This window comes from Symsagittifera roscoffensis, chromosome 3, assembly GCF_963678635.1.
Source record: "Symsagittifera roscoffensis chromosome 3, txSymRosc1.1, whole genome shotgun sequence".
Classification (NCBI taxonomy): Eukaryota; Metazoa; Xenacoelomorpha; order Acoela; family Convolutidae; genus Symsagittifera; species Symsagittifera roscoffensis.
The window spans coordinates 12,248,678-12,276,622 of NC_087064.1; the positions used below are offsets into that span (position 1 = coordinate 12,248,678).

The 27,945-nt window shown below is 35.6% G+C and overlaps 1 protein-coding gene and 23 non-coding genes across 24 annotated transcripts in view; 23 read left to right on the plus strand and 1 right to left on the minus strand.

The window, feature by feature from the left end:
* Nucleotides 1-27,945, minus strand: part of LOC134842826 (neo-calmodulin-like) — a 212,006-nt gene that overhangs the window by 59,843 nt on the left and 124,218 nt on the right. The window lies entirely within an intron of this gene.
* On the plus strand, nucleotides 2,220-2,290 carry Trnag-ccc (transfer RNA glycine (anticodon CCC)). Its single transcript has one exon. It is a non-coding gene; the product is annotated as a tRNA-Gly (tRNA).
* Nucleotides 3,087-3,157, plus strand: Trnag-ccc (transfer RNA glycine (anticodon CCC)). The gene has a single exon. It is a non-coding gene; the product is annotated as a tRNA-Gly (tRNA).
* Trnag-gcc (transfer RNA glycine (anticodon GCC)) lies at nucleotides 3,915-3,985 on the plus strand. The gene has a single exon. It is a non-coding gene; the product is annotated as a tRNA-Gly (tRNA).
* Nucleotides 5,653-5,723, plus strand: Trnag-ccc (transfer RNA glycine (anticodon CCC)). Its single transcript has one exon. It is a non-coding gene; the product is annotated as a tRNA-Gly (tRNA).
* On the plus strand, nucleotides 8,220-8,290 carry Trnag-ccc (transfer RNA glycine (anticodon CCC)). The gene has a single exon. It is a non-coding gene; the product is annotated as a tRNA-Gly (tRNA).
* Nucleotides 8,511-8,581, plus strand: Trnag-gcc (transfer RNA glycine (anticodon GCC)). The gene has a single exon. It is a non-coding gene; the product is annotated as a tRNA-Gly (tRNA).
* On the plus strand, nucleotides 10,017-10,087 carry Trnag-gcc (transfer RNA glycine (anticodon GCC)). Its single transcript has one exon. It is a non-coding gene; the product is annotated as a tRNA-Gly (tRNA).
* Nucleotides 12,063-12,133, plus strand: Trnag-gcc (transfer RNA glycine (anticodon GCC)). Its single transcript has one exon. It is a non-coding gene; the product is annotated as a tRNA-Gly (tRNA).
* Nucleotides 13,199-13,269, plus strand: Trnag-gcc (transfer RNA glycine (anticodon GCC)). Its single transcript has one exon. It is a non-coding gene; the product is annotated as a tRNA-Gly (tRNA).
* On the plus strand, nucleotides 14,337-14,407 carry Trnag-gcc (transfer RNA glycine (anticodon GCC)). The gene has a single exon. It is a non-coding gene; the product is annotated as a tRNA-Gly (tRNA).
* Trnag-gcc (transfer RNA glycine (anticodon GCC)) lies at nucleotides 15,472-15,542 on the plus strand. The gene has a single exon. It is a non-coding gene; the product is annotated as a tRNA-Gly (tRNA).
* On the plus strand, nucleotides 16,051-16,121 carry Trnag-gcc (transfer RNA glycine (anticodon GCC)). The gene has a single exon. It is a non-coding gene; the product is annotated as a tRNA-Gly (tRNA).
* Trnag-gcc (transfer RNA glycine (anticodon GCC)) lies at nucleotides 16,593-16,663 on the plus strand. The gene has a single exon. It is a non-coding gene; the product is annotated as a tRNA-Gly (tRNA).
* Nucleotides 17,736-17,806, plus strand: Trnag-gcc (transfer RNA glycine (anticodon GCC)). The gene has a single exon. It is a non-coding gene; the product is annotated as a tRNA-Gly (tRNA).
* Nucleotides 18,314-18,384, plus strand: Trnag-gcc (transfer RNA glycine (anticodon GCC)). The gene has a single exon. It is a non-coding gene; the product is annotated as a tRNA-Gly (tRNA).
* Trnag-gcc (transfer RNA glycine (anticodon GCC)) lies at nucleotides 18,594-18,664 on the plus strand. The gene has a single exon. It is a non-coding gene; the product is annotated as a tRNA-Gly (tRNA).
* On the plus strand, nucleotides 19,728-19,798 carry Trnag-gcc (transfer RNA glycine (anticodon GCC)). Its single transcript has one exon. It is a non-coding gene; the product is annotated as a tRNA-Gly (tRNA).
* Trnag-gcc (transfer RNA glycine (anticodon GCC)) lies at nucleotides 20,864-20,934 on the plus strand. The gene has a single exon. It is a non-coding gene; the product is annotated as a tRNA-Gly (tRNA).
* On the plus strand, nucleotides 23,490-23,560 carry Trnag-gcc (transfer RNA glycine (anticodon GCC)). Its single transcript has one exon. It is a non-coding gene; the product is annotated as a tRNA-Gly (tRNA).
* On the plus strand, nucleotides 25,559-25,629 carry Trnag-gcc (transfer RNA glycine (anticodon GCC)). The gene has a single exon. It is a non-coding gene; the product is annotated as a tRNA-Gly (tRNA).
* Trnag-gcc (transfer RNA glycine (anticodon GCC)) lies at nucleotides 26,116-26,186 on the plus strand. The gene has a single exon. It is a non-coding gene; the product is annotated as a tRNA-Gly (tRNA).
* Trnag-gcc (transfer RNA glycine (anticodon GCC)) lies at nucleotides 27,253-27,323 on the plus strand. Its single transcript has one exon. It is a non-coding gene; the product is annotated as a tRNA-Gly (tRNA).
* Trnag-gcc (transfer RNA glycine (anticodon GCC)) lies at nucleotides 27,535-27,605 on the plus strand. The gene has a single exon. It is a non-coding gene; the product is annotated as a tRNA-Gly (tRNA).

The window sequence follows — 27,945 nt, forward strand, 5'->3', positions numbered from 1 at the left end:
TTTTGTAACTTATTACTGTTCCACTGTCAAAAAAGAAAACTACTCAATGAATAGCTGATGTTCAAAACTCAAATGAAATGAATCATTCATGATTTTGATTCAAAAATTCGGTGAAAAATTGAAATGAAGAGCAAAGTTTTTGTTCAAACGATTAAAACAGATAAAAATCATGCATCGGTGGTTCAGTTGTATCATTGTTGCCTTCCACGCAATAGACCTTGGTTCGATTCCCGGGCGATGCAAAGCAGAAAAATTTTACTAGAAAAGCGCAATTTTACGTTTCTTCAATTTTTTATTGTGCCATTGTCAAAAAAGAGGAATACTACTCAAATAATTAGCTGAATTGGAAACCTCAATTAAAATGAAACAAAATTTTCATGATTTTGATTCAACGCTTTGATGAAAAACTTGGATGATAGAGCAAAACTTTGTTCAAACTATAAAACTATCAAAACAGATTACATCAAGCATCGGTGGTTCAGTCGTAGAATTGGCGCCTGCCACGCGATAGACCCGGTTTCCATTCCCGTCCGATGCAAATCACAAAAGCAGAAAAATTTTGCATGAAAAGCGCAAACTTAAATTTTTGCTACTTTTTACTGTTCCACTGTCAAAAAAGAGGAAACTACTGAAATATTCAACTGAATTGAACCTCAATTAGAATGAAACAAATGTTTCATGATTTTGTTCGAAGTTTCGAAGAAAAAAATGGATTGAAGAGCAAAAATTTGTTCAAACGATTAAAATAGTGTAAATCAAGCATCGGTGGTTCAGTTGTAGCATTGTCGCCTTCCACGCAATAGAAAATTGTTCGATTCCCGGGCGATGCAAAGCAGAAAAACAGAAAAATTTTTCTAGAAAAGAGCAATTTTACGTTTTTTTAATTTTTTTTTGTGCCACAGTCAAAAAAGAGGAAGACTACTCAAATAATTAGCTGAATTGGAAGTCAATTAAAATGAAACAAAGTTTTCATGATTTTGATTCAACGCTTTCATGAAAAACTTGGATGATAGAGCAAAACTTTGCTGGAACGATTAGAGCATTTTAAATCAAGCATCGGTGGTTCAGTGGTAGAATTGTCGCCAGCCACGCGATAGACCCGGGTCCGATTTCCGGCCGTTACATAGCAGAAAAAAATTCCTAAGAAAGAGCAGTCTTAAGCTTTTGTAACTTATTATTGTTCCACTTTCAAAAAAGAAAACTACTCAAATGAATAGCTGAAGTTCAAAACTCAAATGAAATGAATCATTCATGATTTTGTTTCGAAAACTTGGTGAAAAATTGAAATGAAGAGCAAAGTTTTTGTTCAAACGATTAAAACAGATAAAAATCAAGCATCGGTGGTTCAGTTGTAGCATTGTTGCCTTCCACACAATAGACCATGGTTCGATTCCCTGGCGATGCAAAGCAGAAAAGCAGAAAAAAATTTCTAGAAAAGCGCAATTTTACGTTTCTTCAATTTTTTTTTGTGCCACTGTCAAAAATGAGGAAAACTACTCTAATAGTTAGCTGAATTCGACACCTCAATGAAAATGAAACAAAGTTCTCATGATTTTGATTCAACGCTTTGATGAAAAACTTGGATGATAGAGCAAAACTTTGCTGGAACGATTATAGCAGTTGAATCAAGCATCGATGGTTCAGTCGTAGAATTGGCGCCTGCCACGCGATAGACCCGGTTTCCATTCCCGTCCGATGCAAATCTCAAAAGCAGAAAAAATTTGCCGGAAAAGCGCGAACTTAAATTTTTGCAACTTTTTACTGTTCCACTGTCAAAAAAGAGGAAACTACTGAAATATTTAACTGAATTGAACCTCAATTAGAATGAAACAAATTTTTCATGATTTTGTTCGGAGTTTCGAAGAAAAATTTGGATTGAAGAGCAAAACTTTGTTTAAACGATTAAAATAGTGTAAATCAAGCATCGGTGGTTCAGTTGTAGCATTGTTGCCTTCCACGCAATAGAACATGGTTCGATTCCCGGGCGATGCAAAGCAGAAAAACAGAAAAATTTTCTAAAAAAGCGCAATTTTACGTTTTTTCAATTTTTTATTGTGCCACAGTCAAAAAAGAGGAAAACTACTCAAATAATTAGCAGATGACTTGGAAACATCAATTAAAATGAAACAAAATTTTCATGATTTTGATTCAACGCTGTCATGAAAAACTTGGATGATAGAGCAAAACTTTGCTGGAACAATTAGAGCATTTTAAATCAAGCATCGGTGGTTCAGTGGTAGAATTGTCGCCTCCCAAACGATAGACCCGCTTTCGATTCCCGGCCGATGCAAAGCAGCAACGCAAAAAATTTTGCCGGAAAAGCGCAAACTTGAATGTTTTCATTTTTTACTGTTTCACTGTCAAAAAAGAGGAAACTATCAAAACATTCAGCTGAGCTCAAAACCTCAATTAGACTGAAACAAATTTTTCATGATTTTGTTCGAAGTTTCGAAAAAAAATTGGATTGAAGGGCAAAACGTTGTTGAAACGATTAAAATAGAGTAAATCAAGCATCGCTGGTTCAGTGGTAGAATTGTCGCCAGCCACGCGATAGACCCGGGTCCGATTTCCGGCCGATACATAGCAGAAAAAATTTCCGAGGAAAGAGCAGTCTTAAACTTTTGTAACTTATTACTGTTCCACTGTCAAAAAAGAAAACTACTCAATGAATAGCTGATGTTCAAAACTCAAATGAAATGAATCATTCATGATTTTGATTCAAAAATTCGGTGAAAAATTGAAATGAAGAGCAAAGTTTTTGTTCAAACGTTTAAAACAGATAAAAATCAAGCATCGGTGGTTCAGTTGTAGCATTGTTGCCTTCCACACAATAGACCATGGTTCGATTCCCGGGCGATGCAAAGCAGAAAAGCAGAAAAAATTTTCTTGAAAAGCGCAATTTTACGTTTTTTCACTTTTTTATTGTGCCACAGTCAAAAAAGAGGAAAACTACTCAAATAATTAGCTGAATTGGAAACATCAATTAAAATGAAACAAAGTTTTCATGATTTTGATTCAACGCTTTCATGAAAAACTTGGATGATAGAGCAAAACTTTGCTGGAACGATTAGAGCATTTTAAATCAAGCATCGGTGGTTCAGTGGTAGAATTGTCGCCTCCCACGCGATAGACCCGGTTTCGATTCCCGGCCGATGCAAAGCAGCAAAGCAAAAAATTTGCCGGAAAAGCGCAAACTTGAATGTTTTCATTTTTTACTGTTTCACTGTCAAAAAAGAGGAAACTATCAAAATATTCAGCTGAGCTCAAAACCTCAATTAGACTGAAACAAGTTTTGATGAAAAAATTGGATTGAAGAGCAAAACTTTGTTCAAACGATTAAAATAGTAAAAATCAAGCATCGCTGGTTCAGTGGTAGAATTGTCGCCAGCCACGCGATAGACCCGGGTCCGATTTCCGACCGATACATAGCAGAAAAAATTTCCGAGGAAAGAGCAGTCTTAACCTTTTGTAACTTATCACTGTTCCACTGTTAAAAAAGAGGAAATCTACTCAAATGAAAACTGTATTTTAAAACTCAAATGAATTGAATCATTCATGATTTTGATTCAAAATATTGTTAAAAAATTGAAATGAAGGGCAAACATTTTGTTCAAACGGTGAACATATTAATACAAGCATCAGTGGTTCAGTGGCAGGATTTTCGCCTGCCAAGCACTATACCCGTGTTCGAGTCCCGGCCTATGCAACGCAGAAAGTTTTCTAGAAAAGCGCAAGTTGAAAGTTTGTTGTTTTTACTGTCCACTGTCAAAAAAGAGGAAACCACTGAAATACTCAGCTGAACTCAACCTCAATTAGAACGAAACAAACTTTTCATGATTTTGTTCGAAGTTTCAAAAAAAAAATTGGATTGAAGGGCAAAACTTTGTTCAAACGATTAAAATAGTGTAAATCAAGCATCAGTGGTTCAGTGGTAGAATTGTCGACTGCCACGCGATAGACCCGGGTTCGATTCCCGGCCGATGCATAGCAGAAAAGTTTTCCTAGGAAAGAGCAGTCTTAAACTTTTGTAACTTATTACTGTTCAACTGTCAAAAAAGAAGAAAACTACTCAAATAAATAGCTGAAGTTCAAAACTCAAATGAAATGAATCATTCATGATTTTGATTAAAAAATTTGGTGAAAAATTGAAATGAAGAGCAAAGTTTTTGTTCAAACGATTAAAACAGATAAAAATCAAGCATCGATGGTTCAGCTGTAGCATTGTCGCCTTCCACGCAATAGACCATGGTTCGATTCACGGGCGATGCAAAGCAGAAAAGCAGAAAAATTTTTCTAGAAAAACACAATTTTACGTTTTTTCAATTTTTTACTGTGCCACTGTCAAAAAAGAGAAAATTACTCAAATAATTAGCTGAATTCGAAACCTCAATTGAAATGAAACAAAGTTTTCATGATTTTGTTCGAATTTTCGAAAAAAAAATTGGGTTGAAGAGCAAAACTTTGTTCAAACGATTAAAATAGTGTAAATCAAGCATCGGTGGTTCATTGGTAGAATTGTCGCCAGGCACACGATAGACCAGTGTTCGATTCGCGGGCGATGCATAGCAGAAAAAAATTCCTAAGAAAGAGCAGTCTTAAGCTTTTGTAACTTATTATTGTTCCACTTTCAAAAAAAAAAACTACTCAAATGAATAGCTGAAGTTCAAAACTCAAATGAAATGAATCATTCATGATTTTGATTCGAAAACTTGGTGAAAAATTGAAATGAAGAGCAAAGTTTTTGTTCAAACGATTAAAACAGATAAAAATCAAATATCGGTGGTTCAGTTGTAGCATTGTTGCCTTCCGCACAATAGACCATGGTTCGATTCCCGGGCGATGCAAAGCAGAAAAGCAGAAAAAATTTTCTAGAAAAGCGCAATTTTACGTTTCTTCAATTTTTTATTGTGCCACTGTCAAAAAAGAGGAAAACTACTCAAATAATTAGCTGAATTGGAAGCCTCAATTAAAAGGAAACAAAGTTTTCACAATTTTGATTCAACGCTTTGATGAAAAACTTGGATGATAGAGCAAAACTTTGTTCAAACTATCAAAACAGTTTACATCAAGCATCGATGGTTCAGTCGTAGAATTGGCGCCTGACACGCGATAGACCCGGTTTCCATTCCCGTCCGATGCAAATCTCGAAAGCAGAAAAAATTTGCCGGCAAAGCGCAAACTTAAATTTTTGCAACTTTTTACTGTTCCACTGTCAAAAAAGAGGAAACTACTGAAATATTTAACTGAATTGAATTAGAATTAAACAAATTTTTCATGATTTTGTTCGGAGTTTCGAAGAAAAATTTGGGTTGAAGAGCAAAACTTTGTTCAAACGATTAAAATAGTGTAAATGAAGCATCGGTGGTTCAGTTGTAGCATTGTTGCCTTCCACGCAATAGAACATGGTTCGATTCCCGGGCGATGCAAAGCAGAAAAACAAAAAAAAATTTCTAAAAAAAGCGCAATTTTAGGTTTTTTCAATTTTTTATTGTGCCACAGTCAAAAAAGAGGAAAACTACTCAAATAATTAGCTGAATTGGAAACATCAATTGAAATGAAACAAAGTTTTCATGATTTTGATTCAACGCTTTCATGAAAAACTTGGATGATAGAGCAAAACTTTGCTGGAACGATTAGAGCATTTTAAATCAAGCATCGGTGGTTCAGTGGTAGAATTGTCGCCTCCCACGCGATAGACCCGGTTTCGATTCCCGGCCGATGCAAAGCAGCAAAGCAAAAAATTTTGCCGGAAAAGCGCAAACTTGAATGTTTTCATTTTTCACTGTTTCACTGTCAAAAAAGAGGAAACTATCAAAATATTCAGCTGAGCTCAAAACCTCAATTAGACTGAAACAAAATTTTCATGACTTTGTTCAAAGTTTTGATGAAAAAATTGGATTGAAGAGCAAAACTTTGTTGAAACGATTAAACTAGAGTAAATCAAGCATCGCTGGTTCAGTGGTAGAATTGTCGCCAGCCACGCGATAGACCCGGGTCCGATTTCCGGCCGATACATAGCAGAAAAATTTCCGAGGAAAGAGCAGTCTTAATCTTTTTTAATTTATCACTGTTCCACTGTCAAAAAAGAGGAAATCTGTTCAAATGAAAACTGTATTTTAAAACTCAAATGAATTGAATCGTTCATGATTTTGATTCAAAATATTGTTAAAAAATTGAATTGAAATGCAAAGTTTTTGTTCAAACGGTGAACATATTAATACAAGCATCAGTGGTTCAGTGGCAGGATTGTCGACTGCCAAACAATATACCCGTGTTCGAGTCCCGGCCTATGCACCGCAGAAAGTTTTACTAGAAAAGCGCAAATTTAAAGTTTTTGTAATTTTTACTGTCCACTGTCAAAAAAGAGGAAACTATTGAAATACTCAGCTGAACTCAACCTCAATTAGAATGAAACAACGTTTTTATGATTTTGTTCAAAGTTTTGGAGAAAAAATTGAATTGAAGAGCAAAACTTTGTTCAGACGATTAAAATAGTGTAAATCAAGCATTGGTGGTTCAGTGGTAGAATTGTCGCCTGGCACACGATAGACCAGTGTTCGATTCGCGGGCGATGCATAGCAGAAAAAAATTCCTAAGAAAGAGCAGTCTTAAGATTTTGTAACTTATTATTGTTCCACTTTCAAAAAAAAAATCTACTCAAATGAATAGCTGAAGTTCAAAACTCAAATGAAATGAATCATTCATGATTTTGATTCGAAAACTTGGTGAAAAATTGAAATGAAGAGCAAAGTTTTTGTTCAAACGATTAAAACAGATAAAAATCAAGCATCGGTGGTTCAGTTGTAGCATTGTTGCCTTCCACACAATAGACCATGGTTCGATTCCCTGGCGATGCAAAGCAGAAAAGCAGAAAAAAATTTCTAGAAAAGCGCAATTTTACGTTTCTTCAATTTTTTTTTGTGCCACTGTCAAAAAAGAGGAAAACTACTCAAATAATTAGCTGAATTGGAAACCTCAATTAAAAGGAAACAAAGTTTTCATGATTTTGATTCAACGCTTTGATGAAAAACTTGGATGATAGAGCAAAACTTTGCTGGAACGATTAGAGCATTTTAAATCAAGCATCGGTGGTTCAGTGGTAGAATTGTCGCCAGCCACGCGATAGACCCGGGTCCGATTTCCGGCCGTTACATAGCAGAAAAAATTTCCGAGGAAAGAGCAGTCTTAATCTTTTTTAATTTATCACTATTCCACTGTCAAAAAAGAGGAAATCTGTTCAAATGAAAACTGTATTTTAAAACTCAAATGAATTGAATCGTTCATGATTTTGATTCAAAATATTGTTAAAAAATTGAATTGAAATGCAAAGTTTTTGTTCAAACGGTGAACATATTAATACAAGCATCAGTGGTTCAGTGGCAGGATTGTCGACTGCCAAACAATATACCCGTGTTCGAGTCCCGGCCTATGCACCGCAGAAAGTTTTACTAGAAAAGCGCAAATTTAAAGTTTTTGTAATTTTTACTGTCCACTGTCAAAAAAGAGGAAACTACTGAAATACTCAGCTGAACTCAACCTCAATTAGAATGAAACAACGTTTTTATGATTTTGTTCAAAGTTTCGGAGAAAAAATTGAATTGAAGAGCAAAACTTTGTTCAAACGATTAAAATAGTGTAAATCAAGCATTGGTGGTTCAGTGGTAGAATTGTCGCCTGGCACACGATAGACCAGTGTTCGATTCGCGGTCGATGCATAGCAGAAAAAAATTCCTAAGAAAGAGCAGTCTTAAGATTTTGTAACTTATTATTGTTCCACTTTCAAAAAAGAAAACTACTCAAATGAATAGCTGAAGTTCAAAACTCAAATGAAATGAATCATTCATGATTTTGATTCGAAAACTTGGTGAAAAATTGAAATGAAGAGCAAAGTTTTTGTTCAAACGATTAAAACAGATAAAAATCAAGCATCGGTGGTTCAGTTGTAGCATTGTTGCCTTCCACACAATAGACCATGGTTCGATTCCCTGGCGATGCAAAGCAGAAAAGCAGAAAAAATTTTCTAGAAAATGCAATTTTACGTTTCTTCAATTTTTTTTGTGCCACTGTCAAAAAAGAGGAAAACTACTCAAATAATTAGCTGAATTGGAAACCTCAATTAAAAGGAAACAAAGTTTTCATGATTTTGATTCAACGCCTTGATGAAAAACTTGGATGATAGAGCAAAACTTTGCTGGAACGATTAGAGCATTTAAAATCAAGCATCGGTGGTTCAGTGGTAGAATTGTCGCCTCCCACGCGATAGACCCGGTTTCGATTCCCGGCTGATGCAAAGCAGCAAAGCAAAAAATTTGCCGGAAAAGCGCAAACTTGAATGTTTTCATTTTTTACTGTTTCACTGTCAAAAAAGAGGAAACTATCAAAATATTCAGCTGAGCTCAAAACCTCAATTAGACTGAAACAAATTTTTCATGATTTTGTTAAAAGTTTTGATGAAAAAATTTGATTGAAGAGCAAAACTTTGTTAAAACGATTAAAATAGAGTAAATCAAGCATCGCTGGTTCAGTGGTAGAATTGTCGCCAGCCACGCGACAGACCCGGGTTCAATTCCCGGCCGATGCATAGCAGAAATTATTTCCGTGGAAAGAGCAGTCTTAAACTTTTGTAACTTGTTACTGTTCCACTGTCAAAAAAGAGGAAAACTACTCAATTGAATAGCTCTATTTTAAAACTCAAATGAATTGAATCTTTCAAAATTTTGATTCAAAATATTGTTAAAAAATTGAATTGAAGGGCAAAGTTTTTGTTCAAAAGGTGAGAAACTTAATTCAAGCATCAGTGGTTAAAAATTAGAATGGAGAGCAAAACTTTGTTCAAACGATTAAAATAGTGTAAATCAAGCATCGCTGGTTCAGTGGTAGAATCGTCGCCTGCCAAGCAATACACCCGTGTTCGAGTCCCGGCCGATGCAGCGCAGAGAGTTTTACTAGAAAAGTGCAAGTTTAATTTTTTGTAATTTTACTGTCCACTGTCAAAAAGAAGAAAAAAATTGAAATATTCAGCTGAATTCAAAACCTCAATTAGAATGAAACAAAGTTTTCATGATTTTGTTTGAAGTTTTGATGAAAAGATTGGATTGAAGAGCAAAAATTGTCTCAAACTATCAAAATAGGTTACGTCAAGCATCGGTGGTTCAGTCGTAGAATTGTCGCCTGCCACGCGATAGACCATGGTTCAATTCCTGGGCGATGCAAAGCATAAAAGCAGAAAAACTTTGCCGGAAAAGCTTAAACTTAAATTTTTGCAATTTTTTACTGTTCCACTGTCATAAAAGAGGAAACTAATGAAATATTCAGCTGAATTCAACCTCAATTAGAATGAAAAAAATTTTTCATGATTTTGTTCAAAGTTCTGAAGAAAAAATTGGATTGAAGAGCAAAACTTTGTTCAAACGATTAAAATAGTGTAAATCAAGCATCGGTGGTTCAGTTGTAGCATTGTCGCCTTCCACGCAATAGATGATGGTTCGTTTCCCGGGCGATGCAAAGCAGAAAAACAGAAAAATTTTTCTAGAAAAGCGCAAACTTAAATTTTTGCAACTTTTTACTGTTCCACTGTCAAAAAAGAGGAAACTACTGAAATATTCAACTGAATTGAACCTCAATTAGAATGAAATAAATTTTTCATGATTTTGTTCAAAGTTTCGAAGAAAAAATTGGATTGAAGATTAAAACTTTATTCAAACGATTAAAATAGTGTAAGTCAACCATCGGTGGTTCAGTTGTAGCATTGTCGCCTTCCACGCAATAGAACATGGTTCGATTCCCGGGCGATGCAAAGCAGCAAAGCAAAAAATTTGCCGGAAAAGCGCAAACTTGAATGTTTTCATTTTTTACTGTTTCACTGTCAAAAAAGAGGAAACTATCAAAATATTCAGCTGAGCTCAAAACCTCAATTAGACTGAAACAAATTTTTCATGATTTTGTTAAAAGTTTTGATGAAAAAATTTGATTGAAGAGCAAAACTTTGTTAAAACGATTAAAATAGAGTAAATCAAGCATCGCTGGTTCAGTGGTAGAATTGTCGCCAGCCACGCGACAGACCCGGGTTCAATTCCCGGCCGATGCATAGCAGAAATTATTTCCGTGGAAAGAGCAGTCTTAAACTTTTGTAACTTGTTACTGTTCCACTGTCAAAAAAGAGGAAAACTACTCAATTGAATAGCTCTATTTTAAAACTCAAATGAATTGAATCTTTCAAAATTTTGATTCAAAATATTGTTAAAAAATTGAATTGAAGGGCAAAGTTTTTGTTCAAAAGGTGAGAAACTTAATTCAAGCATCAGTGGTTAAAAAATTAGAATGGAGAGCAAAACTTTGTTCAAACGATTAAAATAGTGTAAATCAAGCATCGCTGGTTCAGTGGTAGAATCGTCGCCTGCCAAGCAATACACCCGTGTTCGAGTCCCGGCCGATGCAGCGCAGAGAGTTTTACTAGAAAAGTGCAAGTTTAATTTTTTGTAATTTTACTGTCCACTGTCAAAAAGAAGAAAAAAATTGAAATATTCAGCTGAATTCAAAACCTCAATTAGAATGAAACAAAGTTTTCATGATTTTGTTTGAAGTTTTGATGAAAAGATTGGATTGAAGAGCAAAAATTGTCTCAAACTATCAAAATAGGTTACGTCAAGCATCGGTGGTTCAGTCGTAGAATTGTCGCCTGCCACGCGATAGACCATGGTTCAATTCCTGGGCGATGCAAAGCATAAAAGCAGAAAAACTTTGCCGGAAAAGCTTAAACTTAAATTTTTGCAATTTTTTACTGTTCCACTGTCATAAAAGAGGAAACTAATGAAATATTCAGCTGAATTCAACCTCAATTAGAATGAAAAAAATTTTTCATGATTTTGTTCAAAGTTCTGAAGAAAAAATTGGATTGAAGAGCAAAACTTTGTTCAAACGATTAAAATAGTGTAAATCAAGCATCGGTGGTTCAGTTGTAGCATTGTCGCCTTCCACGCAATAGATGATGGTTCGTTTCCCGGGCGATGCAAAGCAGAAAAACAGAAAAATTTTTCTAGAAAAGCGCAAACTTAAATTTTTGCAACTTTTTACTGTTCCACTGTCAAAAAAGAGGAAACTACTGAAATATTCAACTGAATTGAACCTCAATTAGAATGAAATAAATTTTTCATGATTTTGTTCAAAGTTTCGAAGAAAAAATTGGATTGAAGATTAAAACTTTATTCAAACGATTAAAATAGTGTAAGTCAACCATCGGTGGTTCAGTTGTAGCATTGTCGCCTTCCACGCAATAGAACATGGTTCGATTCCCGGGCGATGCAAAGCAGCAAAGCAAAAAATTTTGCCGGAAAAGCCCAAACTTGAATGTTTTCATTTTTTACTGTTTCACTGTCAAAAAAGAGGAAACTATCAAAATATTCAGCTGAGCTCAAAACCTCAATTAGACTGAAACAAAGTTTTCTTGATTTTTTTCAAAGTTTTGTTGAAAAAATTGGATTGAAGAGCAAAACTTTGTTCAAACAATTAAAATAGTGTAAATCAAGCATCGCTGGTTCAGTGGTAGAATTGTCGCCAGCAACGCGATAGACCCGGGTCCGATTTCCGGCCGATACATAGCAGAAAAAATTTCCGAGGAAAGAACAGTCTTAATCTTTTGTAACTTATCACTGTTCCACTGTCAAAAAAGAGGAAAACTACTCAATTGAATAGCTGGATTTTAAAACTCAAATGAATTGAATCTTTCAAGATTTTGATACAAAAAATTAAGTTTTTGTTCAAACGGTGAGAAACTTAATTCCAGCATCAGTGGTTCAGTGGCAGGATTGTCGCCTGCCAAGCAATATACCCGTGTTCGATTCCCGGACGATGCAGCGCAGAGAGTTTTACTAGAAAAGTGCAAGTTTAATTTTTTGTAAGTTTTACAGTCCACTGTCAAAAAAGAGGAAACTACTGAAATACTCAGCTGACCTCAACCTCAATTAGAACGAAACAAATTTTTCATGATTTTTGTTCGAAGTTTCGAAAAAAAATTGAACTGAAGAGCAAAACTTTGTTCAAACGATTAAAATAGTGTAAAACAAGCATCGGTGGTTAAGTGGTAGAATTGTTGCCTGCCACGCGATAGACCCGGGTTCGATTCCCGGCCGATGCATAGCAGAAAATTTTTCCTAGGAAAGAACAGTCCTAAACTTTTGTAACTTATTACTTTTCAACTGTCAAAAAAGAAGAAAACTACTCGAATAAAAAGCTGAAGTTCAAAACTCAAATGAAATGAATCATTCATGATTTTGATTCAAGAATTTGGTGAAAAATTGAAATGAAGAGCAAAGTTTTTGTTCAAACGATTAAAAGAGATAACAATCAAGCATCGGTGGTTCAGCTGTAGCATTGTTGCCTTCCACGCAATAGACCATGGATCGATTCCCGGGCGATGCAAAGCAGAAAAGCAGAAAAATTTTTCTAGAAAAGCGCAATTTTACGTTTTTTCAATTTTTTACTGTGCCACTGTCAAAAAAGAGAAAAACTACTCAAATAATTAGCTGAATTCGAAACCTCAATTGAAATGAAACAAAGTTTTTATTAATTTGTTTGAAGTTTCGAAAAAAAAATTGGATTGAAGACCAAAACTTTGTTCAAACGTTTAAAATAGTGTAAATCAAGCATCGCTGGTTCAGTGGTAAAATTGTCGCCTGCCAAGCGATAGAACCGGGTTCGATTCACGAACGATGCATAGCAGGAATGATTTCCGTGGAAAGAGCAGTCTTAAACTTTTGTTACTTATTACTGTTCCACTGTCAAAAAAGAGGAAAACTACTCAATTGAATAGCTGGATTTTAAAACTCAAATGAATTGAATCTTTCAAGATTTTGATACAAAAAATTGTTAAAAAATTGAAGGGCAAAGTTTTTGTTCAAACGGTGAGAAACTTAATTCCAGCATCAGTGGTTCAGTGGCAGGATTGTCGCCTGCCAAGCAATATACCCGTGTTCGAGTCCCGGCCGATTCAGCGCAGAGAGTTTTACTAGAAAATTGCAAGTTTAATTTTTTGTAAGTTTTACAGTCCACTGTCAAAAAAGAGGAAACTACTGAAATACTCAGCTGAACTCAACCTCAATTAGAACGAAACAAATTTTTCATGATTTTTGTTCGAAGTTTCGAAAAAAAATTGAATTGAAGAGCAAAATTTTGTTCAAACGATTAAAATAGTGTAAAAGAAGCATCGGTGGTTCAGTGGTAGAATTGTCGCCTGCCACGCGATAGACCCGGGTTCGATTCCCGGCCGATGCATAGCAGAAAAATTTTCCTAGGAAAGAGCAGTCCTAAACTTTTGTAACTTATTACTTTTCAACTGTCAAAAAAGAAGAAAACTACTCGAATAAAAAGCTGAAGTTCAAAACTCAAATGAAATGAATCATTCATGATTTTGATTCAAGAATTTGGTGAAAAATTGAAATGAAGAGCAAAGTTTTTGTTCAAACGATTAAAACAGATAACAATCAAGCATCGGTGGTTCAGCTGTAGCATTGTTGCCTTCCACGCAATAGACCATGGTTCGATTCCCGGGCGATGCAAAGCAGAAAAGCAGAAAAATTTTTCTAGAAAAGCGCAATTTTACGTTTTTTCAATTTTTTACTGTGCCACTGTCAAAAAAGAGAAAAACTACTCAAATAATTAGCTGAATTCGAAACCTCAATTGAAATGAAACAAAGTTTTTATTAATTTGTTCGAAGTTTCGAAAAAAAAAATTGGATTGAAGACCAAAACTTTGTTCAAACGATTAAAATAGTGTAAATCAAGCATCGCTGGTTCAGTGGTAAAATTGTCGCCTGCCAAGCGATAGACCTGGGTTCGATTCACGAACGATGCATAGCAGGAATGATTTCCGTGGAAAGAGCAGTCTTAAGCTTTTGTTACTTATTACTGTTCCACTGTAAAAAAAGAGGAAAACTACTCAATTGAATAGCTGGATTTTAAAACTCAAATGAATTGAATCTTTCAAGATTTTGATACAAAAAATTGTTAAAAAATTGAAGGGCAAAGTTTTTGTTCAAACGGTGAGAAACTTAATTCCAGCATCAGTGGTTCAGTGGCAAGATTGTCGCCTGCCAAGCAATATACCCGTGTTCGAGTCCCGGCCGATGCAGCGCAGAGAGTTTTACTAGAAAAGTGCAAGTTTAATTTTTTGTAAGTTTTACAGTCCACTGTCAAAAAAGAGGAAACTACTGAAATACTCAACTGAACTCAACCTCAATTAGAACGAAACAAATTTTTCATGATTTTTGTTCGAAGTTTCGAAAAAAAAAATGAATTGAAGAGCAAAACTTTGTTCAAACGATTAAAATAATGGAAATCCAGCATCGGTGGTTCAGTGGTAGAATTGTCGCCTGCCACGCGATAGACCCGGGTTCGATTCCCGGCCGATGCATAGCAGAAAAATTTTCCTAGGAAAGAGCAGTCCTAAACTTTTGTAACTTATTACTTTTCAACTGTCAAAAAATAAGAAAACTACTCGAATAAAAAGCTGAAGTTCAAAACTCAAATGAAATGAATCATTCATGATTTTGATTCAAGAATTTGGTGAAAAATTGAAATGAAGAGCAAATTTTTTGTTCAAACGATTAAAACAGATAACAATCAAGCATCGGTGGTTCAGCTGTAGCATTGTTGCCTTCCACGCAATAGACTATGGTTCGATTCCCGGGCGATGCAAAGCAGAAAAGCAGAAAAGTTTTTCTAGAAAAGCGCAATTTTACGTTTTTTCAATTTTTTACTGTGCCACTGTCTAAAAAGAGAAAAACTACTCAAATAATTAGCTGAATTCGAAACCTCAATTGAAATGAAACAAAGTTTTTATTAATTTGTTCGAAGTTTCGAAAAAAAAATTGGATTGAAGACCAAAACTTTGTTCAAACGATTAAAATAGTGTTAATCAAGCATCGCTGGTTCAGTGGTAAAATTGTCGCCTGCCACGCAATAGATCCGGGTTCGATTCACGAACGATGCATAGCAGGAATTATTTCCGTGGAAAGAGCAGTCTTAAACTTTTGTTACTTATTACTGTTCCACTGTCAAAAAATAGGAAAACTACTCAATTGAATAACAGGATTTTAAAACTCAAATGAATTGAATCTTTCAAGATTTTGATACAAAAAATTGTTAAAAAATTGAAGGGCAAAGTTTTTGTTCAAACGGCGAGAAACTTAATTCCAGCATCAGTGGTTCAGTGGCAGGATTGTCGCCTGCCAAGCAATATACCCGTGTTCGAGTCCCGGCCGATGCAGCGCAGAGAGTTTTACTAGAAAAGTGCAAGTTTAATTTTTGTAAGTTTTACAGTCCACTGTGAAAAAAGAAGAAACTACTGAAATACTCAGCTGAACTCAACCTCAATTAAAACGAAACAAATTTTTCATGATTTTTGTTCGAAGTTTCGAAAAAAAATTGAATTGAAGAGCAAAACTTTGTTCAAACGATTAAAATAGTGTAAAACAAGCATCGGTGGTTCAGTGGTAGAATTGTCGCCTGCCACGCGATAGACCCGGGTTCGATTCCCGGCCGATGCATAGCAGAAAAATTTTCCTAGGAAAGAGCAGTCCTAAACTTTTGTAACTTATTACTTTTCAACTGTCAAAAAAGAAGAAAACTACTCGAATAAAAAGCTGAAGTTCAAAACTCAAATGAAATGAATCATTCATGATTTTGATTCAAGAATTTGGTGAAAAATTGAAATGAAGAGCAAAGTTTTTGTTCAAACGATTAAAAGAGATAACAATCAAGCATCGGTGGTTCAGCTGTAGCATTGTTGCCTTCCACGGAATAGACCATGGTTCGATTCCCGGGCGATGCAAAGCAGAAAAGCAGAAAAATTTTTCTAGATAAGCGCAATTTTGCGTTTTTTCAATTTTTTACTGTGCCACTGTCAAAAAAGAGAAAAACTACTCAAAAAATTAGCTGAATTCGAAACCTCAATTGAAATGAAACAAAGTTTTTATTAATTTGTTCGAATATTCGAAAAAAAAATTGGATTGAAGACCAAAACTTTGTTCAAACTATTAAAATAGTGTAAACCAAGCATCGCTGGTTCAGTGGTAAAATTGTCGCCTGCCAAGCGATAGACCCGGGTTCGATTCACGAACGATGCATAGCAGGAATGATTTCCTTAAACTTTTGTTACTTATTACTGTTCCACTGTCAAAAAAGAGGAAAACTACTCAATTGAATAGCTGGATTTTAAAACTCAAATGAATTGAATCTTTCAAGATTTTGATACAAAAAATTGTTAAAAAATTGAAGGGCAAAGTTTTTGTTCAAACGGTGAGAAACTTAATTCCAGCATCAGTGGTTCAGTGGCAGGATTGTCGCCTGCCAAGCAATATACCCGTGTTCGAGTCCCGGCCGATGCAGCGCAGAGAGTTTTACTAGAAAAGTGCAAGTTTAATTTTTTGTAAGTTTTACAGTCCACTGTCAAAAAAGATGAAACTACTGAAATACTCAGCTGAACTCAACCTCAATTAGAACGAAACAAATTTTTCATGATTTTTGTTCGAAGTTTCGAAAAAAAATTGAATTGAAGAGCAAAACTTTGTTCAAACGATTAAATTAGTGTAAAACAAGCATCGGTGATTCAGTGGTAGAATTGTCGCCTGCCACGCGATAGACCCGGGTTCGATTCCCGGCCGATGCATAGCAGAAAAATTTTCCTAGGAAAGAGCAGTCCTAAACTTTTGTAACTTATTACTTTTCAACTGTCAAAAAAGAAGAAAACTACTCGAATAAAAAGCTGAAGTTCAAAACTCAAATGAAATGAATCATTCATGATTTTGATTCAAGAATTTGGTGAAAAATTGAAATGAAGAGCAAAGTTTTTGTTCAAACGATTAAAACAGATAACAATCAAGCATCGGTGGTTCAGCTGTAGCATTGTTGCCTTCCACGCAATAGACCATGGTTCGATTCCCGGGCGATGCAAAGCAGAAAAGCAGAAAAATTTTTCTAGAAAAGCGCAATTTTTCAATTTTACGTTTTTTCAATTTTTTACTGTGCCACTGTCAAAAAAGAGAAAAACTACTCAAATAATTAGCTGAATTCGAAACCTCAATTGAAATGAAACAAAGTTTTTATTAATTTGTTCGAAGTTTCGAAAAAAAAATTGGATTGAAGACCAAAATTTTGTTCAAATGATTAAAATAGTGTAAATCAAGCATCGCTGCTTCAGTGGTAAAATTGTCGCCTGCCACGCTATAGACCCGGGTTCGATTCACGAACGATGCAAAGCAGGAATTATTTCCGTGGAAACAGCAGTCTTAAACTTTTGTTACTTATTACTGTTCCACTGTCAAAAAAGAAGAAAACTACTCAATTGAATAGCTGGATTTTAAAACTCAATTGAATTGAATCTTTCAAGATTTTGATACAAAAAATTGATAAAAAATTGAAGGGCAAAGTTTTTGTTCAAACGGTGAGAAACTTAATTCCAGCATCAGTGGTTCAGTGGCAGGACTGTCGCCTGCCAAGCAATATACCCGTGTTCGAGTCCCGGCCGATGCAGCGCAGAGAGTTTTACTAGAAAAGTGCAAGTTTAATTTTTTGTAAGTTTTACAGTCCACTGTCAAAAAAGAGGAAACTACTGAAATACTCAGCTGAACTCAACCTCAATTAGAACGAAACAAATTTTTCATGATTTTTGTTCGAAGTTTCAAAAAAAATTGAATTGAAGAGCAAAACTTTGTTCAAACGATTAAAATAGTGTAAAACAAGCATCGGTGGTTCAGTGGTAGAATTGTCGCCTGCCACGCGATAGACCCGGGTTCGATTCCCGGCCGATGCATAGCAGAAAAATTTTCCTAGGAAAGAGCAGTCCTAAACTTTTGTAACTTATTACTTTTCAACTGTCAAAAAAGAAGAAAACTACTCGAATAAAAAGCTGAAGTTCAAAACTCAAATGAAATGAATCATTCATGATTTTGATTCAAGAATTTGGTGAAAAATTGAAATGAAGAGCAAAGTTTTTGTTCAAACGATTAAAACAGATAACCATCAAGCATCGGTGGTTCAGCTGTAGCACTGTTGCCTTCCACGCAATAGACCATGGTTCGATTCCCGGGCGATGCAAAGCAGAAAAGCAGAAAAAATTTTCTAGAAAAGCGCAATTTTACGTTTTTTCAATTTTTTACTGTGCCACTGTCAAAAAAGAGAAAAACTACTCAAATAATTAGCTGAATTCGAAACCTCAATTGAAATGAAACAAAGTTTTTAATAATTTGTTCGAAGTTTCGAAAAAAAATTGGATTGAAGACCAAAACTTTGTTCAAACGATTAAAATAGTGTAAATCAAGCATCGCTGGTTCAGTGTTAAAATTGTCGCCTGCCAAGCGATAGACCCGGGTTCGAGTCCCGGCCGATGCAGCGCAGAGAGTTTTACTAGAAAAGTGCAAGTTTAATTTTTGTAAGTTTTACAGTCCACTGTCAAAAAAGAAGAAACTACTGAAATACTCAGCTGAACTCAACCTCAATTAAAACGAAACAAATTTTTCATGATTTTTGTTCGAAGTTTCGAAAAAAAATTGAATTGAAGAGCAAAACTTTGTTCAAACGATTAAAATAGTGTAAAACAAGCATCGGTGGTTCAGTGGTAGAATTGTCGCCTGCCACGCGATAGACCCGGGTTCGATTCCCGGCCGATGCATAGCAGAAAAATTTTCCTAGGAAAGAGCAGTCCTAAACTTTTGTAAGTTATTACTTTTCAACTGTCCAAAAAGAAGAAAACTACTCGAATAAAAAGCTGAAGTTCAAAACTCAAATGAAATGAATCATTCATGATTTTGATTCAAGAATTTGGTGAAAAATTGAAATGAAGAGCAAAGTTTTTGTTCAAACGATTAAAAGAGATAACAATCAAGCATCGGTGGTTCAGCTGTAGCATTGTTGCCTTCCACGGAATAGACCATGGTTCGATTCCCGGGCGATGCAAAGCAGAAAAGCAGAAAAATTTTTCTAGATAAGCGCAATTTTGCGTTTTTTCAATTTTTTACTGTGCCACTGTCAAAAAGAGAAAAACTACTCAAATAATTAGCTGAATTCGAAACCTCAATTGAAATGAAACAAAGTTTTTATTAATTTGTTCGAAGTTTCGAAAAAAAAATTGGATTGAAGACCAAATTTTTGTTCAAACGATTAAAATAGTGTAAATCAAGCATCGCTGGTTCAGTGGTAAAATTGTCGCCTGCCACGCTATAGACCCGGGTTCGATTCACGAACGATGCATAGCAGGAATTATTTCCGTGGAAACAGCAGTCTTAAACTTTTGTTACTTATTACTGTTCCACTGTCAAAAAAGAGGAAAACTACTCAATTGAATAGCTGGATTTTAAAACTCAATTGAATTGAATCTTTCAAGATTTTGATACAAAAAATTGATAAAAAATTGAAGGGCAAAGTTTTTGTTCAAACGGCGAGAAACCTAATTCCAGCATCAGTGGTTCAGTGGCAGGATTGTCGCCTGCCAAGCAATATACCCGTGTTCGAGTCCCGGCCGATGCAGCGCAGAGAGTTTTACTAGAAAAGTGCAAGTTTAATTTTTTGTAAGTTTTACAGTCCACTGTCAAAAAAGAGGAAACTACTGAAATACTCAGCTGAACTCAACCTCAAAGAGAACGAAACAAATTTTTCATGATTTTTGTTCGAAGTTTCAAAAAAAATTGAATTGAAGAGCAAAACTTTGTTCAAACGATTAAAATAGTGTAAAACAAGCATCGGTGGTTCAGTGGTAGAATTGTCGCCTGCCACGCGATAGACCCGGGTTCGATTCCCGGCCGATGCATAGCAGAAAAATTTTCCTAGGAAAGAGCAGTCCTAAACTTTTGTAACTTATTACTTTTCAACTGTCAAAAAAGAAGAAAACTACTCGAATGAAAAGCTGAAGTTCAAAACTCAAATGAAATGAATCATTCATGATTTTGATTCAAGAATTTGGTGAAAAATTGAAATGAAGAGCAAAGTTTTTGTTCAAACGATTAAAACAGATAACAATCAAGCATCGGTGGTTCAGCTGTAGCATTGTTGCCTTCCACGCAATAGACCATGGTTCGATTCCCGGGCGATGCAAAGCAGAAAAGCAGAAAAATTTTTCTAGAAAAGCGCAATTTTACGTTTTTTCAATTTTTTACTGTGCCACTGTCAAAAAAGAGAAAAACTACTCAAATAATTAGCTGAATTCGAAACCTCAATTGAAATGAAACAAAGTTTTTATTAATTTGTTCGAAGTTTCGAAAAACAAATTGGATTGAAGACCAAAACTTTGTTCAAACGATTAAAATAGTGTAAATCAAGCATCACTGGTTCAGTGGTAAAATTGTCGCCTGCCACGCAATAGACCCGGGTTTGATTGACGAACGATGCATAGCAGGAATTATTTCCGTGGAAAGAGCAGTCTTAAACTTTTCTTACTTATTACTGTTCCACTGTCAAAAAAGAGGAAAACTACTCAATTGAATAGCTGGATTTTAAAACTCAAATGAATTGAATCTTTCAAGATTTTGATACAAAAAATTGTTAAAAATTGAAGGGCAAAGTTTTTGTTCAAACGGTGAGAAACTTAATTCCAGCATCAGTGGTTCAGTGGCAGGATTGTCGCCTGCCAAGCAATATACCCGTGTTCGAGTCCCGGCCGATGCAGCGCAGAGAGTTTTACTAGAAAAATGCAATTTTAATTTTTTGTAAGTTTTACAGTCCACTGTCAAAAAAGAGGAAACTACTGAAATACTCAGCTGAACTCAACCTCAATTAGAACGAAACAAATTTTTCATGATTTTTGTTCGAAGTTTCGAAAAAAAAATTGAAATGAAGAGCAAAACTTTGTTCAAACGATTAAAATAGTGTAAAACAAGCATCGGTGGTTCAGTGGAAGAATTGTCGCCTGCCACGCGATAGACCCGGGTTCGATTCCCGGCCGATGCATAGCAGAAAAATTTTCCTAGGACAGAGCAGTCCTAAACTTTTGTAACTTATTACTTTTCAACTGTCAAAAAAGAAGAAAACTACTCGAATAAAAAGCTGAAGTTCAAAACTCAAATGAAATGAATCATTCATGATTTTGATTCAAGAATTTGGTGAAAAATTGAAATGAAGAGCAAAGTTTTTGTTCAAACGATTAAAAGCATCGGTGGTTTAGAAGCATCGGTGGTTCAGCTGTAGCATTGTTGCCTTCCACGCAATAGACCATGGTTCGATTCCCGGGCGATGCAAAGCAGAAAAGCAGAAAAATTTTTCTAGATAAGCGCAATTTTACGTTTTTTCAATTTTTTACTGTGCCACTGTCAAAAAAGAGAAAAACTACTCAAATAATTAGCTGAAAAATTGAAATGAAGAGCAAAGTTTTTGTTCAAACGATTAAAAGCATCGGTGGTTTAGAAGCATCGGTGGTTCAGCTGTAGCATTGTTGCAATAGACCATGGTTTGAACGGTAGCATTGTTGCAATAGACCATGGTCAGCTGTAGCATTGTTGCCTTCCACGCAATAGACCATGGTTCGATTCCCGGGCGATGCAAAGCAGAAAAGCAGAAAAATTTTTCTAGATAAGCGCAATTTTACGTTCATGATTTTGATTCAAGAATTTGGTGAAAAATTGAAATGAAGAGCAAAGTTTTTGTTCAAACGATTAAAAGCATCGGTGGTTTAGAAGCATCGGTGGTTCAGCTGTAGCATTGTTGCCTTCCACGCAAAAGACCATCCACGCAATAGACCATGGTTCGATTCCCGGGCGATGCAAAGCAGAAAAGCTGAAAAAATTTTCTAGATAAGCGCAATTTTACGTTCATGATTTTGATTCAAGAATTTGGTGAAAAATTGAAATGAAGAGCAAAGTTTTTGTTCAAACGATTAAAAGCATCGGTGGTTTAGAAGCATCGGTGGTTCAGCTGTAGCATTGTTGCAATAGACCATGGTTTGAACGGTACCATTGTTGCAATAGACCATGGTCAGCTGTAGCATTGTTGCCTTCCACGCAATAGACCATGGTTCGATTCCCGGGCGATGCAAAGCAGAAAAGCAGAAAAATTTTTATAGATAAGCACAATTTTACGTTCATGATTTTGATTCAAGAATTTGGTGAAAAATTGAAATGAAGAGCAAAGTTTTTGTTCAAACGATTAAAAGCATCGGTGGTTTAGAAGCATCGGTGGTTCAGCTGTAGCATTGTTGCCTTCCACGCAAAAGACCATCCACGCAATAGACCATGGTTCGATTCCCGGGCGATGCAAAGCAGAAAAGCAGAAAAATTTTTCTAGATAAGCGCAATTTTACGTTCATGATTTTGATTCAAGAATTTGGTGAAAAATTGAAATGAAGAGCAAAGTTTTTGTTCAAACGATTAAAAGCATCGGTGGTTTAGAAGCATCGGTGGTTCAGCTGAAGCATTGTTGCAATAGACCATGGTTTGAACGGTAGCATTGTTGCAATAGACCATGGTCAGCTGTAGCATTGTTGCCTTCCACGCAATAGACCATGGTTCGATTCCCGGGCGATGCAAAGCAGAAAAGCAGAAAAATTTTTATAGATAAGCGCAATTTTACGTTCATGATTTTGATTCAAGAATTTGGTGAAAAATTGAAATGAAGAGCAAAGTTTTTGTTCAAACGATTAAAAGCATCGGTGGTTTAGAAGCATCGGTGGTTCAGCTGTAGCATTGTTGCCTTCCACGCAATAGACCATGGTTCGATTCCCGGGCGATGCAAAGCAGAAAAGAAGAAAAATTTTTCTAGATAAGCGCAATTTTACGTTTTTTCAATTTTTTACTGTGCCACTGTCAAAAAAGAGAAAAACTACTCAAATAATTAGCTGAATTCGAAACCTCAATTGAAATGAAACAAAGTTTTTATTAATTTGTTCGAAGTTTCGAAAAAAAATTGGATTGAAGACCAAAATTTTGTTCAAACTATTAAAATAGTGTAAATCAAGCATCGCTGGTTCAGTGGTAAAATTGTCGCCTGCCAAGAGATAGACCCGGGTTCGATTCACGAACGATGCATAGCAGGAATGATTTCCGTGGAAAGAGCAGTCTTAAACTTTTGTTACTTATTACTGTTCCACTGTCAAAAAAGAGGAAAACTACTCAATTGAATAGCTGGATTTTAAAACTCAAATGAATTGAATCTTTCAAGATTTTGATACAAAAAATTGTTAAAAAATTGAAGGGCAAAGTTTTTGTTCAAACGGTGAGAAACTTAATTCCAGCATCAGTGGTTCAGTGGCAGGATTGTCGCCTGCCAAGCAATATACCCGTGTTCGAGTCCCGGCCGATGCAGCGCAGAGAGTTTTACTAGAAAAGTGCAAATTTAACTTTTTGTAAGTTTTACAGTCCACTGTCAAAAAAGAGGAAACTACTGAAATACTCAGCTGAACTCAACCTCAATTAGAACGAAACAAATTTTTCATGATTTTTGTTCGAAGTTTCGAAAAAAAATTGAAATGAAGAGCAAAACTTTGTTCAAACGATTAAAATAGTGTAAAACAAGCATCGGTGGTTCAGTGGTAGAATTGTCGCCTGCCACGCGATAGACCCGGGTTCGATTCCCGGCCGATGCATAGCAGAAAAATTTTCCTAGGACAGAGCAGTCCTAAACTTTTGTAACTTATTACTTTTCAACTGTCAAAAAAGAAGAAAACTACTCGAATAAAAAGCTGAAGTTCAAAACTCAAATGAAATGAATCATTCATGATTTTGATTCAAGAATTTGGTGAAAAATTGAAATGAAGAGCAAAGTTTTTGTTCAAACGATTAAAAGCATCGGTGGTTTAGAAGCATCGGTGGTTCAGCTGTAGCATTGTTGCCTTCCACGCAATAGACCATGGTTCGATTCCCGGGCGATGCAAAGCAGAAAAGCAGAAAAATTTTTCTAGATAAGCGCAATTTTACGTTTTTTCAATTTTTTACTGTGCCACTGTCAAAAAAGAGAAAAACTACTCAAATAATTAGCTGAAAAATTGAAATGAAGAGCAAAGTTTTTGTTCAAACGATTAAAAGCATCGGTGGTTTAGAAGCATCGGTGGTTCAGCTGTAGCATTGTTGCAATAGACCATGGTTTGAACGGTAGCATTGTTGCAATAGACCATGGTCAGCTGTAGCATTGTTGCCTTCCACGCAATAGACCATGGTTCGATTCCCGGGCGATGCAAAGCAGAAAAGCAGAAAAATTTTTCTAGATAAGCGCAATTTTACGTTCATGATTTTGATTCAAGAATTTGGTGAAAAATTGAAATGAAGAGCAAAGTTTTTGTTCAAACGATTAAAAGCATCGGTGGTTTAGAAGCATCGGTGGTTCAGCTGTAGCATTGTTGCCTTCCACGCAAAAGACCATCCACGCAATAGACCATGGTTCGATTCCCGGGCGATGCAAAGCAGAAAAGCTGAAAAAATTTTCTAGATAAGCGCAATTTTACGTTCATGATTTTGATTCAAGAATTTGGTGAAAAATTGAAATGAAGAGCAAAGTTTTTGTTCAAACGATTAAAAGCATCGGTGGTTTAGAAGCATCGGTGGTTCAGCTGTAGCATTGTTGCAATAGACCATGGTTTGAACGGTACCATTGTTGCAATAGACCATGGTCAGCTGTAGCATTGTTGCCTTCCACGCAATAGACCATGGTTCGATTCCCGGGCGATGCAAAGCAGAAAAGCAGAAAAATTTTTATAGATAAGCGCAATTTTACGTTCATGATTTTGATTCAAGAATTTGGTGAAAAATTGAAATGAAGAGCAAAGTTTTTGTTCAAACGATTAAAAGCATCGGTGGTTTAGAAGCATCGGTGGTTCAGCTGTAGCATTGTTGCCTTCCACGCAAAAGACCATCCACGCAATAGACCATGGTTCGATTCCCGGGCGATGCAAAGCAGAAAAGCAGAAAAATTTTTCTAGATAAGCGCAATTTTACGTTCATGATTTTGATTCAAGAATTTGGTGAAAAATTGAAATGAAGAGCAAAGTTTTTGTTCAAACGATTAAAAGCATCGGTGGTTTAGAAGCATCGGTGGTTCAGCTGTAGCATTGTTGCAATAGACCATGGTTTGAACGGTAGCATTGTTGCAATAGACCATGGTCAGCTGTAGCATTGTTGCCTTCCACGCAATAGACCATGGTTCGATTCCCGGGCGATGCAAAGCAGAAAAGCAGAAAAATTTTTATAGATAAGCGCAATTTTACGTTCATGATTTTGATTCAAGAATTTGGTGAAAAATTGAAATGAAGAGCAAAGTTTTTGTTCAAACGATTAAAAGCATCGGTGGTTTAGAAGCATCGGTGGTTCAGCTGTAGCATTGTTGCCTTCCACGCAAAAGACCATGGTTCGATTCCCGGGCGATGCAAAGCAGAAAAGAAGAAAAATTTTTCTAGATAAGCGCAATTTTACGTTTTTTCAATTTTTTACTGTGCCACTGTCAAAAAAGAGAAAAACTACTCAAATAATTAGCTGAATTCGAAACCTCAATTGAAATGAAACAAAGTTTTTATTAATTTGTTCGAAGTTTCGAAAAAAAATTGGATTGAAGACCAAAATTTTGTTCAAACTATTAAAATAGTGTAAATCAAGCATCGCTGGTTCAGTGGTAAAATTGTCGCCTGCCAAGCGATAGACCCGGGTTCGATTCACGAACGATGCATAGCAGGAATGATTTCCGTGGAAAGAGCAGTCTTAAACTTTTGTTACTTATTACTGTTCCACTGTCAAAAAAGAGGAAAACTACTCAATTGAATAGCTGGATTTTAAAACTCAAATGAATTGAATCTTTCAAGATTTTGATACAAAAAATTGTTAAAAAATTGAAGGGCAAAGTTTTTGTTCAAACGGTGAGAAACTTAATTCCAGCATCAGTGGTTCAGTGGCAGGATTGTCGCCTGCCAAGCAATATACCCGTGTTCGAGTCCCGGCCGATGCAGCGCAGAGAGTTTTACTAGAAAAGTGCAAATTTAACTTTTTGTAAGTTTTACAGTCCACTGTCAAAAAAGATGAAACTACTGAAATACTCAGCTGAACTCAACCTCAATTAGAACGAAACAAATTTTTCATGATTTTTGTTCGAAGTTTCGAAAAAAAATTGAATTGAAGAGCAAAACTTTGTTCAAACGATTAAATTAGTGTAAAACAAGCATCGGTGGTTCAGTGGTAGAATTGTCGCCTGCCACGCGATAGACCCGGGTTCGATTCCCGGCCGATGCATAGCAGAAAAATTTTCCTAGGAAAGAGCAGTCCTAAACTTTTGTAACTTATTAGTTTTCAACTGTCAAAAAAGAAGAAAACTACTCGAATAAAAAGCTGAAGTTCAAAACTCAAATGAAATGAATCATTCATGATTTTGATTCAAGAATTTGGTGAAAAATTGAAATGAAGAGCAAAGTTTTTGTTCAAACGATTAAAACAGATAACAATCAAGCATCGGTGGTTCAGCTGTAGCATTGTTGCCTTCCACGCAATAGACCATGGTTCGATTCCTGGGCGATGCAAAGCAGAAAAGCAGAAAAATTTTTCTAGAAAAGCGCAATTTTACGTTTTTTCAATTTTTTACTGTGCCACTGTCAAAAAAGAGAAAAACTACTCAAATAATTAGCTGAATTCGAAACCTCAATTGAAATGAAACAAAATTTTTATTAATTTGTTCGAAGTTTCGAAAAAAAAATTGGATTGAAGACCAAAATTTTGTTCAAACGATTAAAATAGTGTAAATCAAGCATCGCTGGTTCAGTGGTAAAATTGTCGCCTGCCACGCTATAGACCCGGGTTCGATTCACGAACGATGCATAGCAGGAATTATTTCCGTGGAAACAGCAGTCTTAAACTTTTGTTACTTATTACTGTTCCACTGTCAAAAAAGAGGAAAACTACTCAATTGAATAGCTGGATTTTAAAACTCAATTGAATTGAATCTTTCAAGATTTTGATACAAAAAATTGTTAAAAAATTGAAGGGCAAAGTTTTTGTTCAAACGGTGAGAAACATAATTCCAGCATCAGTGGTTCAGTGGCAGGATTGTCGCCTGCCAAGCAATATACCCGTGTTCGAGTCCCGGCCGATGCAGCGCAGAGAGTTTTACTAGAAAAGTGCAAGTTTAATTTTTTGTAAGTTTTACAGTCCACTGTCAAAAAAGAGGAAACTACTGAAATACTCAGCTGAACTCAACCTCAATTAGAACGAAACAAATTTTTCATGATTTTTGTTCGAAGTTTCGAAAAAAAAATTGAATTGAAGAGCAAAACTTTGTTCAAACGATTAAAATAGTATAAAACAAGCATCGGTGGTTCAGTGGTAGAATTGTCGCCTGCCACGCGATAGACCCGGGTTCGATTCCCGGCCGATGCATAGCAGAAAAATTTTCCTAGGAAAGAGCAGTCCTAAACTTTTGTAACTTATTACTTTTCAACTGTCAAAAAAGAAGAAAACTACTCGAATAAAAAGCTGAAGTTCAAAACTCAAATGAAATGAATCATTCATGATTTTGATTCAAAAATTTGGTGAAAAATTGAAATGAAGAGCAAAACTTTGTTCAAACGATTAAAATAGTGTAAAACAAGCATCGGTGGTTCAGTGGTAGAATTGTCGCCTGCCACGCGATAGACCCGGGTTCGATTCCCGGCCGATGCACAGCAGAAAAATTTTACTAGGAAAGAGCAGTCCTAAACTTTCGTAACTTATTACTTTTCAACTGTCAAAAAAAAAGAAAACTACTCGAATAAAAAGCTGAAGTTCAAAACTCAAATGAAATGAATCATTCATGATTTTGATTCAAGAATTTGGTGAAAAATTGAAATGAAGAGCAAAGTTTTTGTTCAAGCGATTAAAACAGATAACTATCAAGCATCGGTGGTTCAGCTGTAGCATTGTTGCCTTCCACGCAATATACCATGGTTCGATTCCCGGGCGATGCAAAGCAGAAAAGCAGAAAAATTTTTCTAGATAAGCGCAATTTTACGTTTTTTCAATT